At 38.0% G+C, this 16,984-nt stretch overlaps 1 protein-coding gene across 2 annotated transcripts in view; it reads left to right on the forward strand.

Moving 5' to 3' along the window:
• The first annotated feature begins 6,592 nt into the window (after nt 1–6,592).
• grm6a (glutamate receptor, metabotropic 6a) overlaps nt 6,593–16,984 on the forward strand; it is a 100,500-nt gene continuing 90,108 nt past the window's right edge. For both annotated transcript variants that reach the window (XM_022670186.2, XM_049485999.1), the window contains exon 1: nt 6,593–7,019. The gene's annotated coding sequence lies outside the window, so the exon portion shown is untranslated. The remainder of the gene's footprint in view (nt 7,020–16,984) is intronic.

A 16,984-nucleotide genomic window follows, 5' to 3' on the forward strand; every position in this document is an offset into this window, starting at 1 on the left:
TGTTTTCTGACAAAACCTCAATTCACTTTTCATTTGGATTCAAACCAAAATAGCAGGTGTCAAAAGGTACCATGTACAAAGGCACTGACCAAATGACCCAAATTTGGTCTAACCCAAAGATATCCATACTGAAAAAAAAAAACAGCTCAAGATGCTCCCAACAGTCTTACAATGCAAGAGATATGGGGCATAGTGTTGCCCATTCAAAAAATATATATATTTTACACCATTAACAAGCTCAAAGTAGCTCCACACTTCATTGGTAGGCATTCTAAATAGGGAAAAGTACAGCTAAAGTACAGATACTTTGCTAAAAAGATTTTTTATACCAACAGGACCTTTAGGCAGTTCTCTAGGCACCGGCATTTTGAAATTAAGTCATGATAAGTATTCAGGAGGTCATTTTTTAAAGCAGGGGTGTCCAAACTAGAGGTATTTTAGAAATAAAATGAAAGTTGGCCCGCTGTTAAGCAGGTTTTTATAATGTGAGATTCAAAGTTTGAACACTAGGTGTCAGAAACGGGCCAAAGAGTCTAAAAGCGGAGAGAGTGCGCATTTCTAGCGCAGAAAAACGGACCAAAGAGTCTAAAAGCAGAGAGTGCGCATTTCTAGAGCAGAAAAACGGGCCAAAGAGTCTAAAAGTTGCCGTAATTAAGCAGTTTTATATTAAGAGACATCATGAAATTAAACATCAATTTGAAAAATCTTAGTTTACACAACACTGTCAAAGATAAAGATAGTAAGTCAAGTAAAATGGTGTGTAAATGAAATAATCAGGAAAAAAGTATTATTTAAAGTGGTATATTTCATTATTTGTTTTATCACAGAGTCTGTGGCCTGTGACTTCAAATATATTTCTCCTTCTGGCCCCCAACTAAAAAAGTTTGGACATAACTGTTTTAAAGAATTTTAACAGCAATATTATTAAAGGTAAAATATTTGAATGATGTTCATTTAAGCCCCATTAACTATGGTATACAGTACATTACTGCACACTTTAGTAAAATATTAGAACATGAGTTTTTTTTTTCGTATTTTTAGTATATTTTCGATACAATAATAAGGAATAGGAGGAATAGGAAATGGAAACCAGCCACTCGGGAGCACAAGCTAGTGTATCTCTTGTGCCGGTCCCAAGCCCGGGTAAATGCTGAGGGTTGTGTCAGGAAGGGCATCCGGCGTAAAACTTTTGCCAAAACAAATATGCGAGTTCATCTAAGTGATTGAGATATATGGACGCAGTTAGAGAGGACATGGAGGTCGCTGGTGTGAGGACAGAGGACATAGAAGACAGAGGGAGATGGAGGAAGATGACTCGCTGTGGCAACCCCTGAAAAGGGAAAAGCCGAAAGAAAAAGAAGAAGAAGAAGAAGAAGAAGAAGGAGGAATAGGAAATGGCCAAGCTCCTGAAAGAAAATGGCTCAGACCTTCTCTACAACTATCACTTCTAAGAGTCACGCCCTAAATTTGGTAGTTAACTGTGATTGGACAGTGCTTAATTACTCTATTATTTTCATTGCGGCACTAAGACCTCACTGTTCTAACTGAACTGAAGTGTATGTTCGAAACCCCCCCCCCCCCCCCGCGACACCACCAACCCCCCCCCCCCCTTCCCCCCACTTGGAGCAGTGCTGGTGTGACCTGCTGACGTTTCACGCTTTGATTTCAGTTCTCACACCAATTTCATCCCTCAAATGCAAATCCACACGTATCGATTTTCTGTTACGGTATCGGACGGCCTCAAATCAATGCGCTGGATCTATTATTTTTCATCTTGCCATGTTTTCTGCTTTGCGCTGCTTAAGCATAATCCCACGTATGCATTGCTTTTCACTCGCCTCAGTGTAATGATTGTATTTCGATAAGTTACGTACTGTATGTAGGAGGCACTGTGGAAAAAAAAAGTAATATAGCTGGGCCTTGTTTAACACTGCGGGGTGGATTGTTTTTTTTTTAGAGATGAACTGTAAAAAATGCAAAGTCAGGCCGACTTAAAATGATAAAGTAACGTCTTTATTTACTTTGGGTACTCTGCTTTCCTTCAGCCTCTTCAGAACACGTATGGTAGTTAAAATTGCCGTGCTATATTGGCAATAGGTGTGATTGTGTGTCATACTGGAATGGAGCTAGTGCTCCCAATGTGTCCTTCCTGTGGAAGAAAAATGATTGAGTTCCCACTAAGGTGCCCCTTCTTATAACAATATTACGGTGGCCCAGAAAGGCAAAACAAAAAGATGACAACGCAACTACATAACGCTGCATTAAACGAAAGCTAAAACCAAACCGGAAAGGCTCCCGACCACTAGAGGGCGCTGTTTAGCTGTTGACATTGTACCAAAAGCCCACTGCAGAAGCTTGCTTTGCTGTGCTGGCTAAGCCTAGACAATGTCAACAGTTAAACAGCGCCCTCTAGCTGTCGGGAGCATTTCCGTTGTGGCAAATTTGCTTATTTGCTTTCCCTTAATACAGTGTTTCTGAAATGCTGCGTCTTCTTAATGTAATTGCGTTGTCATATTTTTGTCATCTTTGTAAATGTTGTTGTGATGTGCCTTTCTGGGCCACCGTACGATATGCCATCTATATCAAGAACATTTGATAATGTGCTCTAATAAGTCAGAAGACGAAATGTAATCTAGTGCACTGTAGGTGCCCTCCCAATGGAATTAACTCTATTCAGTAGTAAAAAAAGACAAAGGCTATTGTAACTTTTGGGTTAAAAGAGGCTTTCCTATGGGTATATGGGTTGAATTGATTTGAACTTGTGAATTCCTGTCTTTTGATGAGCAAACAGTTAGACAGTTGCTCCACTCTAGAGCTGTGAAATCATGTACATTGATGTAAAAAAAAATAAGCTTACTCAGATCTGTGTTGATATGTAGTGTCATTTTACAGTACTAGACCGGCCCTACAGTCTAACTGCTGCTCATCAAGAATGAGAAGATCAATTTTAATATCAGATGAATTTAAGTAACTTCAACTCGGTTTCAAGACTAAAATGTTACATAGAGTAAATAAGTGAACTGAACTTCAGCCAATTCTTTATTTTAGTAAACTTTACTTAATTTATTTTTACTGAATCAATCCTTTCTTTTAGTGAACTTTACTTCATTTATTTTTGCTGAATCAATCCTTTCTTTTAGTCAACTTTACTTCATTTATTTTTACTGAATCAATCCTTTCTTTTAGTCAACTTTACTTCATTTATTTTTACTGAATCAATCCTTACTTTTAGGATTAGGATTATTACCTAATTAGAATTACTTAATTTATACAATATTACTCAAATCATTTAGGACACACAATATATTATAATTCCTGGAATTTAAATATTTTTAGTTAAAACACACATATTACACTGTCTCTACACATGGATGGCATGTAATACATCCTTTTTAGCATTTACGCAAATAAGGAATTTACTCAAATCTACTCCAGTCTACTCAAAATTAGGATCAATGTTGTGAGGATTTGGTTGCACACAGCAACAGAACTTTTATTGAGGTCAGGATGTTGGATGCTGTATTGGAGTACTGTAGGGCGGAGCTTCTCCGCAGGCCGTGTGGTTGGAGATGTGGGAAGCGGTGAGCAATAAAACAACCTGCCGTTCTTTAATGGGTGTGTTACGCTGAGAATCGATCCCAGTGCATAAAAGTGTCCGGACAGGCGTCTAATTATGCATAAAACTTTTCATTTTTCTCAGAAGAAGAAGAAGAGGAAGATGCTGATGATGTTGGGAGAGTGAGAGAGGTGTGTAAAGGTGAGGTTATAGAGAAGATCTGATGAAGGTTAAGAGACAGGTCAGTTAGAGCTCAGCTGATCTATAAACCTGATACTCTACTGTAGCTCTTCCATCTCTCTTTCTCTCTCTCTCTCTCCATCTCTCTCTCTCTTCATATTTTTTACTATTACTCTCACTCTCAAACTCTCAATGTCTAATTCTTCATCTCTCTCCATCTCTTTCTTACTCTTACTGTCTTGCTCTTATTCATCTTTCTCCATCTCCCTCTCTTTCTCTCTCCATCTTTTCATCTTTTTCTTACTATTACTCTCTCTCTTCCCCACCTCTCTCTCTCTCTCTCTCTCTCTCTCTCATCTTTTTCTTACTATTACTCTCTCTCTTCCCCACCTCTTTCTCTCAATCTCTTTCACTATCTCTCTTCATCATTTTCTTACTATTACTCTCTTTCTCTCTTTCTTTCTCCAACTTTTTCTTACACTTACTGTCTCGCTCCTATTCTCAGTCTCCAACTGTCTCCCTTTCTCTTTCTCTCATTTTCCATTTCTCTCCATCTCCCTTTCTCTCTCTTCCTCTTATTCTCTCATTTTCCATCTCTCTCCATCTCCCTCCCTTTCTCTCTCTCCATCTTTTTCTTATTCTTACTGTCTGCAGTTATTCTCTTTGTCTCCATCTCTCTCCCCCTCTCTCTTTCTTTTATTCTCCATCTCCCTCTCTTCCCCTCTCCACCTTTTTTCTTCCTCATACAATCTTGCTCTTTTTCTCTATCTCCACTTCTTTCCCCCGTTCTCCATCTCTCCATCTCCCTCTCTTTCTCTCTCTCTCTCCATCATTTTATCATCATCTTATTCTTACTGTCTTGCTCTTATTCTCTCTGTCTTTATCTCTTTCTCTCATTCTCCATCTCTCTCCACCTCTCTTTCTGTAACTCTTTCTCTCTCTTTCCTGTGTACTCAATCCATCCCTAATTAACCCCACACATTTCCATCTCCATCTCTCTCTCTCTCTTTCTTTAATCATTGATTTATGCTCCCTCTCTCTTCTGCATTCCTTCTTTTCTCTGCTGCTCCATTTTTATTTCTAATTTAATACGTACTCACTCGTTCTGTCCCTAATTACCCCTCCGCATTTCTCTCTCTATCTCTCTTTCCCTTTGTTTCTCATATTCTTTTCTCCAGTCTTTCTCATCTCCCCTCTCTGTCTCTCTTTCTTACTCTCTTCTCTTTTTTCTTCCTCTCTCTCTTCTTCTGTCTTATTAATCACTCACTTCTTTGTTGATTTGCTTGTCTTTCTAAATCTCTCACTCTCTCTTTTTTACTCTGCACCATTTTCACTTTCTCTCTTTTTCTTTTGTTTAATACTTGATTTACTCTTTTCTTTCTTTTCTTTTGGCTCCAATTCCTCTGTCATTTTTGTCTTGTTCCCTTTTTTTCCTCACGCTTTCCAAATTATTTCAGTTTTTCTTTGTCTCTTTTTCTCTGATTTCTCTGACTTTTGGTTCACTTATGGTTATACTCACTTATTCTGTCCCTCATTAACCCATATATTCTCTCTCATTCTCACTCACATAGAATTGTGTATTTTAAACCCTTTCTATTTTAAATAAAATATTTTAATTCTATTTTATACCCTCCAGCTCTCAGAGGAAACAGTGTTTGATGCTCTTATGCATTGTTTTACTGTTACTGTTTTACTTATTTCAGACATTTATTCTTGGTGTTAAATATTTCTGGAGCGAGAGACCCAAGTGCCAACTGCTTAATTTTATTCTGGGTCAGGCTAAAATATCAGTTTATATCAGTCAGAAGAATAAGATGGTGCACAACACAGATTTTAAGGCTACAAGAATAATCTTTAGGCTGCTAAAATCAAGGGTTTTAATTGATTAAACTTTTTTATCAACGCATTAAAAATCTAGAGGATTTTAAAGACGTGTGGAGTTATGGGGAGGCGGTGTGCACTAATATTGACGAGGAGTATTTTTTTTTTGTTTAGTTCGCTTAGTACCCACTGGTGTTGTTTTTTTTGGTATGTTTTTGCTCTTTGATGTGTGTATATGCACACACACACACACACACACACACACACACACAGACACACACACACACACACACACACACACACACACACACACACACACACACACACACACACACATATAATAAAGGACTGTCAGAAGTAAAAAAAAAACGTCTCTCTATCTCTCTGCCTCTCTCTTTCCCTTCCTTTTCCACTTTTTGAATAATCAATGAATGAACTCTCCTCTTCTATCTTCTTTCTCTCCACCACTCTTTACCATTTCCCCAGTCTCGCTCTTTTTTCTGCTCTCTTCATCTCTCTCTCTTCTCTGTTGTCCCCAATACCTCTTCTGTTTTTATATCTCCCTTTCTTTTTCACTTTCATATCTCTCTCCCTTCTCTCTGTCCCTTTTCTTCCTCGCTCTCACTATCATATCCACATCTCTCTATCCCTTTTCTCCATTTTCTTTCTACCTCTCTCTATCCTATCCAAATCTCTCTCTTTCTCTCACCCTTCTCTCATTTCTTTCTACCTCTATCATATCCACATCTCTCTTTTTTGCTCTCTCTTGTCTTCTTTCTTGTTTTTCTACCTCTCTTTATCACATCTCTTTTTCTCTCTCTCCATTTTCTCTTTTTTTTCTTTAAACCCTCTCTATCCTATCCACATATTTCTTTACCTTTCTCTTGTTTCTTTCTATCTCTCTTAGACGTTCTTTTCTCTTCTGTCTCTTAATCATACACTTTCTCTCTCTCTCTCTCTCTCTCTCTCTCTCTCTCTTTACCCAGCCAACCCCCCCCCCCTCCCCCCAACCCCTGTAGGATGTATTAACTCACTCGTTCACTCTCTCACCGCTTTTACCCTCCTCCCTCCTTCTCTTCCTTCTCTTCCTCTGCGCGCGGAAAGGTGCCGGAGAGCTGAGCGCGCGCGGGCAGTTCAGAGCAGAGTATTGCATTCACCTGCGAGCCCCCAGTCTCTCTCTCTCTCTCTCTCTCTCTCGTTCTCTCTCTCTCTCTTACTAAATCACTATCTCTTTCTCTTTCACTCTCTCTCTTTTACGCCCTCACTCTCCAGCGCGGTGGACGGACGGGCATCCCGCGCGCCTCACTCTGCAGCCTGTAGAGCGGGCAGACGGACTGGGCAGCGCGCTGGATGCTGGACCGGAGGAGACGGACTTACGCAGCGGGGGTGCACGCGCGCGCGCACTGCTGAGCACAGCCGAGTGACTGGGCGTCCTGTGAACTGGTCAGAATGGGAACTGGAGGTAGGAAAGCTGAGGTTTAACATTTATTATCACATATTTTTTAATAGCGCACAAAAATTGCGCGCTTTTGGAGCGGAGTGCGTTTGGAGTTTTAGTGCGTAAAATGCGTAAAAACGCACGCAGTCGCATGCTCGTACGTTTGCACACTGGATTAGTTTGAGGCTAATTTGCAGTGTAATGCAAGCTTGCAGCTTGCAAGTTGCTCAATGTATTCCTTTACTGTATTGAATTAACGTGGAACATACGTTACGTACGCTATATCCGTTACGCACAAAATTTGCTACGCTATTTTTTACCGATTGGCTGGAAGTTTCTTTAGCTTGAGCTTAGTCACAGCTCAGCCCACGCAGCAACACTCTCACAGCTATCGGATGCTTAAGGATTTGAAGGGAAGCACGTGCCAGTGCGATGCACTTCTAGGCTACAGACTGGCGCGCATCCTTCAAGACCTGTATGAGTCATTACGCAGCGCGGGATCAGTCAGACGCGCGAGGTGTGCGCGAGCTGTGCATGCACAGTTCACATGCAGGTCCTTTCTCCTCTACTCTCTTATGAAAGCTGGCTTTTTTTGAAAGCAGTCAGACTGTAAGGCGTGAATAGAGAGAGAGTGTGTGTGTGTGTGTGTGTGTGTGTGTGTAGATGCGTGTGTGTGTGTGTGTGTGTGTTGTGATGAGGAGCTATCTCTAATCCACATAAGCCAGTGAGTGTATGGTTCAGCAGGGCTGCAGACTACAGCTTTGCATGCATTTCTTTCATTCAGGGCAGAGCGCGCGCTGCTGTGCCGCTGGAAGATAAAGCACAGTGTGGGTTTTTGCACACAGACTGAGTGGGAATACAATACAGATTTATTCATACAGATTTTATTTTTTTTTTTTACGACATAAACACATAAACATAAACAACTATAAATATAACAGAAACATCCAGCTGGCATATCAGCGTTTATTCAAGATTGAATCAGCATTGATATGATGATGAGGGGTGTAAAAAAAGACATTGTATATTGAATTATAACAATATTTTGTTTCGTTCTACTGTATCGATTCTAAAAAATAAAAATAAAAAAGTGTCAATTGTTTAATAATAAGTTTAGGTGTAGAGATTAAGATTGAAGGAGAAATCCTGTGTAAAATGGACTTTTGTTGTAGTAAAACATGATAAAAAGTACTTACCTTTGATGAATAGCACATCTCTGTTCTCCCACAGCTTCAGAGATCCAGAAATTTGCATAATTTGCCCTGATAAATCGCTTTTTACCCCGTTATCCAGCTCAAAGTAGCTCCACATCTCCTTGCTAGAATCTGGAGAGCCCTTACATTTAAAACCAGGCATTAATAACTTAAAAAGTGCACAAAAGCTTATTAAAAACCACTGTTTACATCCTTACCGCTAGCTTCAGCTCCGTGCCCTGCCATATTTGTATTGATAATGTCATAGACATAGACATATATACATAGAGTCCGCATAGCATAGCAGCCAGCACCAGACAAGGCAGGCTATGTAGAGTCTATATATATATATATATATATATATATGCCCATTTATATTAGACTTACACAATAAGGGTCACAAATATCAGTATTAAATGTTAAATGGTTAAATAATGTTTCAACTAATTACTAATTGACACTAGTTAAGACATTACTACATATCAACCCTTTTTTAACGATTAATACTTTATTTAAGTGTCAATTAATTTATTAATTATTTGAGATATTTTGACCTTTGAAGTACTGTTAATTAATGTACCCTTAGGGTAAAGTATTTCAGACACCACTAATATAAATATAATTGCACTTTTTTATATTTTTTTACATATTTTTTTTATTTACATTTAAATATCCACTTAAGTAGAATAAGTGCGATTATAATCGCAGTTAATCACAGAATGTTGTTGTGATTAATCTGATTCCATTTTTTAATCGATTGACACCATTATTTTCTATGTAATTTAAAGTCAAGTTACAAATATGATAAATAATCAAAATATTTAACTATCTAAAGGCACAGTATTTTATAAATACTAAAGTAAAATATATAATATATATTAAATAAGTAAATATGCAAACAAATAAGTAAACTGGTCAGTAAATAAACAAACAGAGAATCCTTTATCGGGATTAAGCAGCAGCGAATCCTCAGTGATTTATCTTTTCCCTTTAGCTGGGCTGTAATTTATTTGTTTATTTATTTATTTATTTATCCATTTTATTTGTGTTATTTGTCCGTTTTCTTTTGTTTATCTAGCTAGCGGTAAGGGTAACAGGCTGTGGGAGAAAAACTGATTAAAATAAATGAATGTCCCGCCTCCTCCTGGCTGGTGGGTTTTGCTGATAGTTTTGTACTGGTGATGGATGAAGCCTTAATTATACCTGATATTTATTTATTTATTTATTTATTTATTATTAAATAAATAAACTTCACGCAGAATAATTAATATCAGCAGAATCTGGGAGGCAGCATTAGTGCAGTGTTATTTATTTTAATCAGTTTCCCTCCAACACACTGTTGGCCACCCTGCGCTACGGCTGTGCTGTGTAATAGGTCTCTCAGACCGCCCAGAGCTCTGTGCTTCATCTCTACACGAACACTAACGCTCGGGCTGGAAGGACGGAGAGACGGGTGGACGGACGGACTCAGTGTGAGGGAGTTTCAGGAGTCAGTCTATCAGCGCTGATCCCCCGGGTGCCTCCTGCGGCACGGTGGCCTGGTCCTAATGAGTGCACGGTACAGGACAATAGCAGACCAGAGCAGCAGTGGAACGGTGGAACAGGAGGCCGGGGAAGATGCTCCTGTCCTTTTACCCTCTGCTCAGTGAAGAAACAGCCTGAGGGCAGGAGAGGAGACAGTGCAGCGTGTTACACTGAGCCCTCCTGCACTGATACACTGATGCGCTGCCTGAGATCTGAGTGGATTCTGAGTATTATATTATTAAACAACAAGCGATGGAGTGTTTCCTCACTACAGCACCGTGCTGCTGTAGCTCAGGGCTTTGTGTTGAGATGGTAAATAGTTCTTGTAATCCGTAAACATCAGATCTGCTAAATTATTTACAATCAACTCACAGCAATTTACATTTACATTTTACATTTACAGCATTTAGCTGACACTCTTACCCAGAGCCAATGTAGTGTTAGGAGTCTAGCCCAAAGACTCTTATTGGTGTGGCGCAGCATTCTATCTATCTATCTATCTATCTATCTATCTATCTATCTATCTATCTATCTATCTATCTATCTATCTATCTAAATAAATAAAGTATCTATCTATCTATCTATCTATCTATCTATCTATCTATCTATCTATCTATCTATCTATCTATCTATCTATCTATCTATCTATCTATCTAAATAAATAAAGTATCTGGTGTGGACGCACCTTCTAATTTAATGTTTTAACTTATTTCCTACGTTGTAAATGAATCCTCTCTTATCTGGTGTTCTGATAACTTGCAGTTTCTGAGGCTGGTAATGCTGATGAACCTGTGCAATAGATGTAACTGTTGGTCTAACTTTTCCTGGGTGGTCCTGATGGGAGCCAGTTTCATCATACCATTTATGATGGTCTTTGTGACTGATCTTGAGGATACTTTTTAAAGTTCTTGAAATGTTTCAGATTGATTGATCTTCATTTCTTAAAGTATTTCTTTTTTTTTTTGCTTTACTTTGTTGAGTAGTTCTTGCTCTAATATGGATTAGAACCCAAACCAAGGACAGACAAACGTAGATACCAATCAAACAATTTATTAACACAGGGGAAAGGCTTTACAGAGGTAGTCAGAGACAGGCAGAGACATCCAAACATGTATAAAACAAGTCAAAAAGAGGTGATCTAAAATACAAAAATTGGTTGGCAATGGTAACCAAACGGTAATAACAGAAAGGAGTCGGAAACAAGGAAAAGTGATCAAAAGAAACACTTATAGTAGAAGAGTTTGCAAGGTAGATTCAATACTCAGCAACGGAACAAAGAAAACAGGGGGTATTTATACAAAACAATCCAGGTGTGAGCAATCAGAAGCTCGGCGAGCATGAACAGCATAGCGCCACGTGAACAGGAAAGTAAGGGAAGTCCGGTGAGAGAGCATGCTGGGAAATGGAGTCTATCAATTAAATCATCAGTTAAACCTACAGTATAGCACACTGACACACTGAATTTACTCTAAAAGCAGCATCAGCTTCACCAATTATCCATATATTCCTATGATAATGCTAACGCTACATGCTAACTGATGCTCATCACAGACGTCGTCAGTTCATTAGCAGAAATCAAATGGACAGTTGCTATAAAATCACTGAACAGCAGTGTGAAAAATGACCACAGGAACCCAATTTGCAGCTCCTTCACCCAGTCTGCACCATAACGGCGCATCATTAGCCTCACAGATCTTTATCACAGCACTGCCAGCTGGAAGCTGCTTACAGCCGGAGTCGCTGTATAAAGTAAAGCTGCTGTAATGAACACGACACCTGGACCCCAGAGCTGAGGAACACAACCAGCACTGCTGTCTGCTGATTCACCTTTTACCTTTTTAGCATTTTTAGCTTTTTTTTATGTCTGGATGACTTTGTGTGTGAAAAAAGCCAAAGGCTGCTTTCAACACATGGCCTGGATTTACCTGTTAAATATGATAGATGTGCTGATATTGCCTCTGATATAAGCTCGCTCTGTGTGTGTGTGTGTGTGTGTGAGGTGGAGAGAAGTGTGTGTGTGAGGTGGAGAGAAAGCGTGTGGTGTGTGTTCAGCCCGGGTGCTAGCTTTAGCCAGTTAGCTTGTTAGCTCGCTAGCCTGTTCTTATTTTGGCGTAGCAACAACAACAATAAAGCGACGACAGTAAAAGTCTTTATCGCTCATCCTTTCAACTCGTCTTTATGTTTTTACTAAGAAAAATTACACAAAAAAGTTGTATAAGTAACTTTAATCTGATTCCCGGACTGGAAATAGTAACAGCACTCGATACTGAAAAAAACGGTCAAATAAGACTAATCGCATTACTAAATAACGCTTTACTGACATCACTGATGCCAGTCAAGTCTTGAATGAATCAAGATGTGCCACTAAAGCTGCTTCTGCTAACACAGTGTCATTAGAGCTCTACATGCTGGGAGGAGAACATTAATTCTGTGTTTATTAAATTATTAAATTGGAAGATGCAACTATTTTTCGGGTGTTTGTTGGAAGATTTGGCCACTAACCATAGAGATACACCACACAGAAAGGTATCTTATCATTATTTTGGCTGTTGGTCACGGATGGCTGTGGCATCACCTGCTATCAAATTTCCAATCCTGTTTTGATAAGGCAAACACTTAAGCGAGTGATTTTAAAGCCTGTCCAAAGACATCACAATACACAGAGAAGAGATGAGGTTGGAGAATCTCTGCTTTATACAGTTGCACCACGCTGGAGCTCCTGTGTGCTGATTTTAAGGATTTATGTTCTCCCAAAAGACAGTTAAAAATGAGGGTTTCAGAACGTACTGAAACTAGGGCTCTGAACTGGTTCAAACAACAAAAAAGATAAACTGTAAACACAGAATGGGTTCTCATGGACAAAAATGCAACCAACAACATAATCGTCATTAAAGCCACCGAAGATGCTGGTTGATAAATAGTATGTCACCTTTTGCAAATGCCACGTTCCTTAGCATAGCATAATGTTGTTTTAACACTGTATTTAACACAGTCTACTTGGTTAGCTTTTAGCCTAGCATGGATACCTGCTCACTTCCATGTTTTTAAATAATTAAATACAGTAGTTTATAATACTGCCTTCAAGTCCTCACCAGAAATTCCAACTTACGAGGTTTGAGGTCGTAATTACGACTTGATATGCATTGTGGAAATGGACGCCATTAGGAAATTCCTATTGTTTATATTTTTGGTCTATTATCACAAGAAACAGGTGGTTTATTACGCCCCTCTCCAAAAGAATGAAGTGAATAAGACACACTTTTATTTTATTTTTATTTTTTTAAACCTGTACAGCCTAAAACTATTGCTAATAAGCTAAAAAAAACATTTTTACCAATTACTGTAGGAGCAGGATTTATACTGCTGCCATAATTTTTTATTACTGACATGCTCCTGACTGGGAAAGTTTCCCACTGGTAAATAAAGGACTGTCGTTTGGAATCCTGGATTATGCTGCCATCAGCAATTGTATATTACTTTATTTTGACTCGGTTCTGATACATCAGCTCACAGACGCCTTGTACTGATCCACATCACCCTAGGGTGATAAGGGGAAGAGCGCCATCTACCAATTGATGGCAGCTGATGGCAAGCTGCATGATCTGGATTCGAACAAGTGCTTTAGACCGCTGATCCACTCGAGTTGTTTGAATGAGCCAAATCTGTTCAGAATGATGTTAATGAACAGTGCGATACAGATAAAGTGTAGGCTTATTATTTAAGAACGAGTTGGGTATTGGGACGGACTTGGGCAGAGAATCTAAACTCTAGTGTCAACAATCATATATTTCTGTACAATGTATCTTAAAGTCGCTGTCGCATTTTGCGTTGGATTGCATAGGACTATATGGGTTTTTACTAGTGCACTGGGTGTAGGAAATGTTTTTAGGACATGAATAAATGTTTTATTTTGTTGATTTTAATTTGTTTAGGTACTTAATGTTGTTCCTGGTAGCAGTGCGAGAACAGAAACGCTGAAAATGTGGTTCAGCCGAGAGTAAACTGATTGATTTTTTTATTTCTTTCCTGAGGCCTGACTGAATCTGATCTGAAAAGGAATTGCAATCCAGTAGATATTGTCCAGCGTTGTGTGGGACTTTATTTGCTGCGGATTTGGAGATGTAAAGCTATTCTAACAGCGGCGTTCTGCATCTGACACTGGTTGAACTATTGGTTTAGTAGCAAAAGGAGGATGAATGGGGCTTTAAAAGCAGCGGCCCTCCAGCAACATCTCTGGACCATCTATTGGGAAGATGTAGCGCTCTGGTCTGAACTGCTGACCCTGTTATTAAAGAATACTCCATTCTCGCCCAGCAGACACCGCCATATAACATGTTTTTAGGGGGTGCTGTGATTTTTTTTTTATCACACATTCTCTTTTGAAATGGATATGGTGTATTCTGACTGTATACACTGTGTGTCCAAATGTTTATAGACACCTGATTTAATAAATGCATTCTGTTGCTTTAGCTTGTACCCATTGCTTGCACAGATGTGCAAATGTACACATAATGATCAGTATTTCCAATAGAATAGGACCCTTAAGAATAGAATAGGACCCTTAAGAATAGAATAGGACCCTAAAAATAGAATAGGACACTTAAGAATAGAATAGGACCCTTAAGAAAAGAATAGGACACTTAAGAATAGAATAGGACCCTTAAAAAAAGAATAGGACCCTTAAGAATAGAATAGGACACTTAAGAATAGAATAGGACACTTAATAATAGAATAGGACCCTTTAAAATAGAATAGGACCCTTAAGAATAGAATAGGACCCTTAAAAAAATAGAACAGGGCACTTAAGAATAGAATAGGACAATTAAGAATAGAATAGGCCCCCTTAAAAAATAGAATAGGACCCTTAAGAATAGAATAGGACCCTTAAGAATAGAATAGGACCCTTAAAAATAGAATAGACCCCTTAAAAATAGAATAGGACATTTAAGAATAGAATAGGACCCTTAAGAATAGAATAGGACCCTTAAGAATAGAATAGGACCCTTAAAAATAGAATAGACCCCTTAAAAATAGAATAGGACACTTAAGAATAGAATAGGACCCTTAAGAATAGAATAGGACACTTAAGAATAGAATAGGACCCTTAAGAATAGAATAGGACCCTTAAGAATAGAATAGGACCCTTAAGAATAGAATAGGACCCTTAAAAATAGAATAGGACCTGTAAGAATAGAAGAGGACCCTTAAAAAATAGAATAGGGCACTTAAGAATAGAATAGGACAATTAAGAATAGAATAGGCCCCCTTAAAAATAGAATAGGACCCTTAAGAATAGAATAGGACCCTTAAGAATAGAATAGGACCCTTAAAAATAGAATAGACCCCTTAAAAATAGAATAGGACACTTAAGAATAGAATAGGACACTTAAGAATAGAATAGGACCCTTAAGAATAGAATAGGACCCTTAAGAATAGAATAGGACCCTTAAAAATAGAATAGACCCCTTAAGAATAGAATAGGACCCTTAAGAATAGAATAGGACCCTTAAGAATAGAATAGGACACTTAAGAATAGAATAGGACCCTTAAGAATAGAATAGGACCCTTAAGAATAGAATAGGACACTTAAGAATAGAATAGGACACTTAATAATAGAACAGGACCCTTTAAAATAGAATAGGACCCTTAAGAATAGAATAGGACCCTTAAAAAATAGAATAGGGCACTTAAGAATAGAATAGGACACTTAAGAATAGAATAGGCCCCCTTAAAAAATAGAATAGGACCCTTAAGAATAGAATAGGACCCTTAAAATAGAATAGACCCCTTAAGAATAGAATAGACCCCTTAAGAATAGAATAGGACCCTTAAGAATAGAATAGGACCCTTAAGAATAGAATAGGACCCTTAAAAATAGAATAGGATCCTTAAGAAAAGAATAGGACACTTAAGAATAGAATAGGACCCTTAAAAAAAGAATAGGACCCTTAAGAATAGAATAGGACACTTAAGAATAGAATAGGACACTTAATAATAGAATAGGACCCTTTAAAATAGAATAGGACCCTTAAGAATAGAATAGGACCCTTAAAAAATAGAATAGGACCCTTAAGAATATAATAGGACCCTTAAGAATAGAATAGGACCCTTAAAAATAGAATAGACTCCTTAAAAATAGAATAGGACACTTAAGAATAGAATAGGACCCTTAAGAATAGAATAGGACCCTTAAGAATAGAATAGGAGCCTTAAGAATAGAATAGGACCCTTAAAAATAGAATAGGACCCTTAAGAAAAGAATAGGACACTTAAGAATAGAATAGGACCCTTAAAAAGAATAGGACCCTTAAGAATAGAATAGGACACTTAAGAATAGAATAGGACACTTAATAATAGAATAGGACCCTTTAAAATAGAATAGGACCCTTACGAATAGAATAGGACCCTTAAAAAAATAGAATAGGGCACGTAAGAATAGAATAGGACCCTTAAAAAAATAGAATAGGACCCTTAAGAATAGAATAGGACCCTTAAGAATAGAATAGGACCCTTAAAAGTAGAATAGACCCCTTAAAAATAGAATAGGACACTTAAGAATGGAATAGGACCCTTAAGAATAGAATAGGACACTTAAAAATAGAATAGGACCCTTAAAAATAGAATAGGACACTTAAAAAAAGAATAGGACCCTTAAAAATAGAATAGGACCCTTAAGAATAGAATAGAACCCTTAAAAATAGAATAGGACCCTTAAAAATAGAATAGGACACTTTAAAAGTTATTTTTTTAATTATTATTGTTTTACAGTAATTTTACAAATGTAATACATAAATGATTTGTTTTTTAAAAGCTTTTAACTGCCAATTTTACATAAACTAACTGTGTTTTTATTTTTCGCGCTATATTTTTCCCCTTAAAATCCTTTCATTTTTTTTTTAAATCGTCAGTGCGCTTTATAACCGGGTGCACCTTATTCATGATTTTTTACCAGTCAGGTTTCCAGTGCAGATGCTGGAGCAGTATTAGCATTAGCCGCTAACCATGCTAGCTGTTTCCCTGTTTAGAGGCGAGTATTATCAACCTGTAGCCTGGTGCTAACCCTGGCTAGCAGTCAGCCACTGCTAGCTGCTGCACCCAGCCTTAGTGAAAATCTGGAAATCTAACTTAGTTAACTTAGTTAGCCCCCCACCAGCACCCAGTGGCTGTAAAAAATGCAAAAAAAAAAAAAATACAATTTAAAAACATTATTATTATGTCGTTATCTGCCACCCCTGCTGCCAGAAAGCTATTGTTTTTTATGTTTATTGTTTT

Source organism: Astyanax mexicanus, chromosome 12 (genome assembly GCF_023375975.1).
Source record: "Astyanax mexicanus isolate ESR-SI-001 chromosome 12, AstMex3_surface, whole genome shotgun sequence".
In the NCBI taxonomy this organism is placed as follows: Eukaryota; Metazoa; Chordata; class Actinopteri; order Characiformes; family Acestrorhamphidae; genus Astyanax; species Astyanax mexicanus.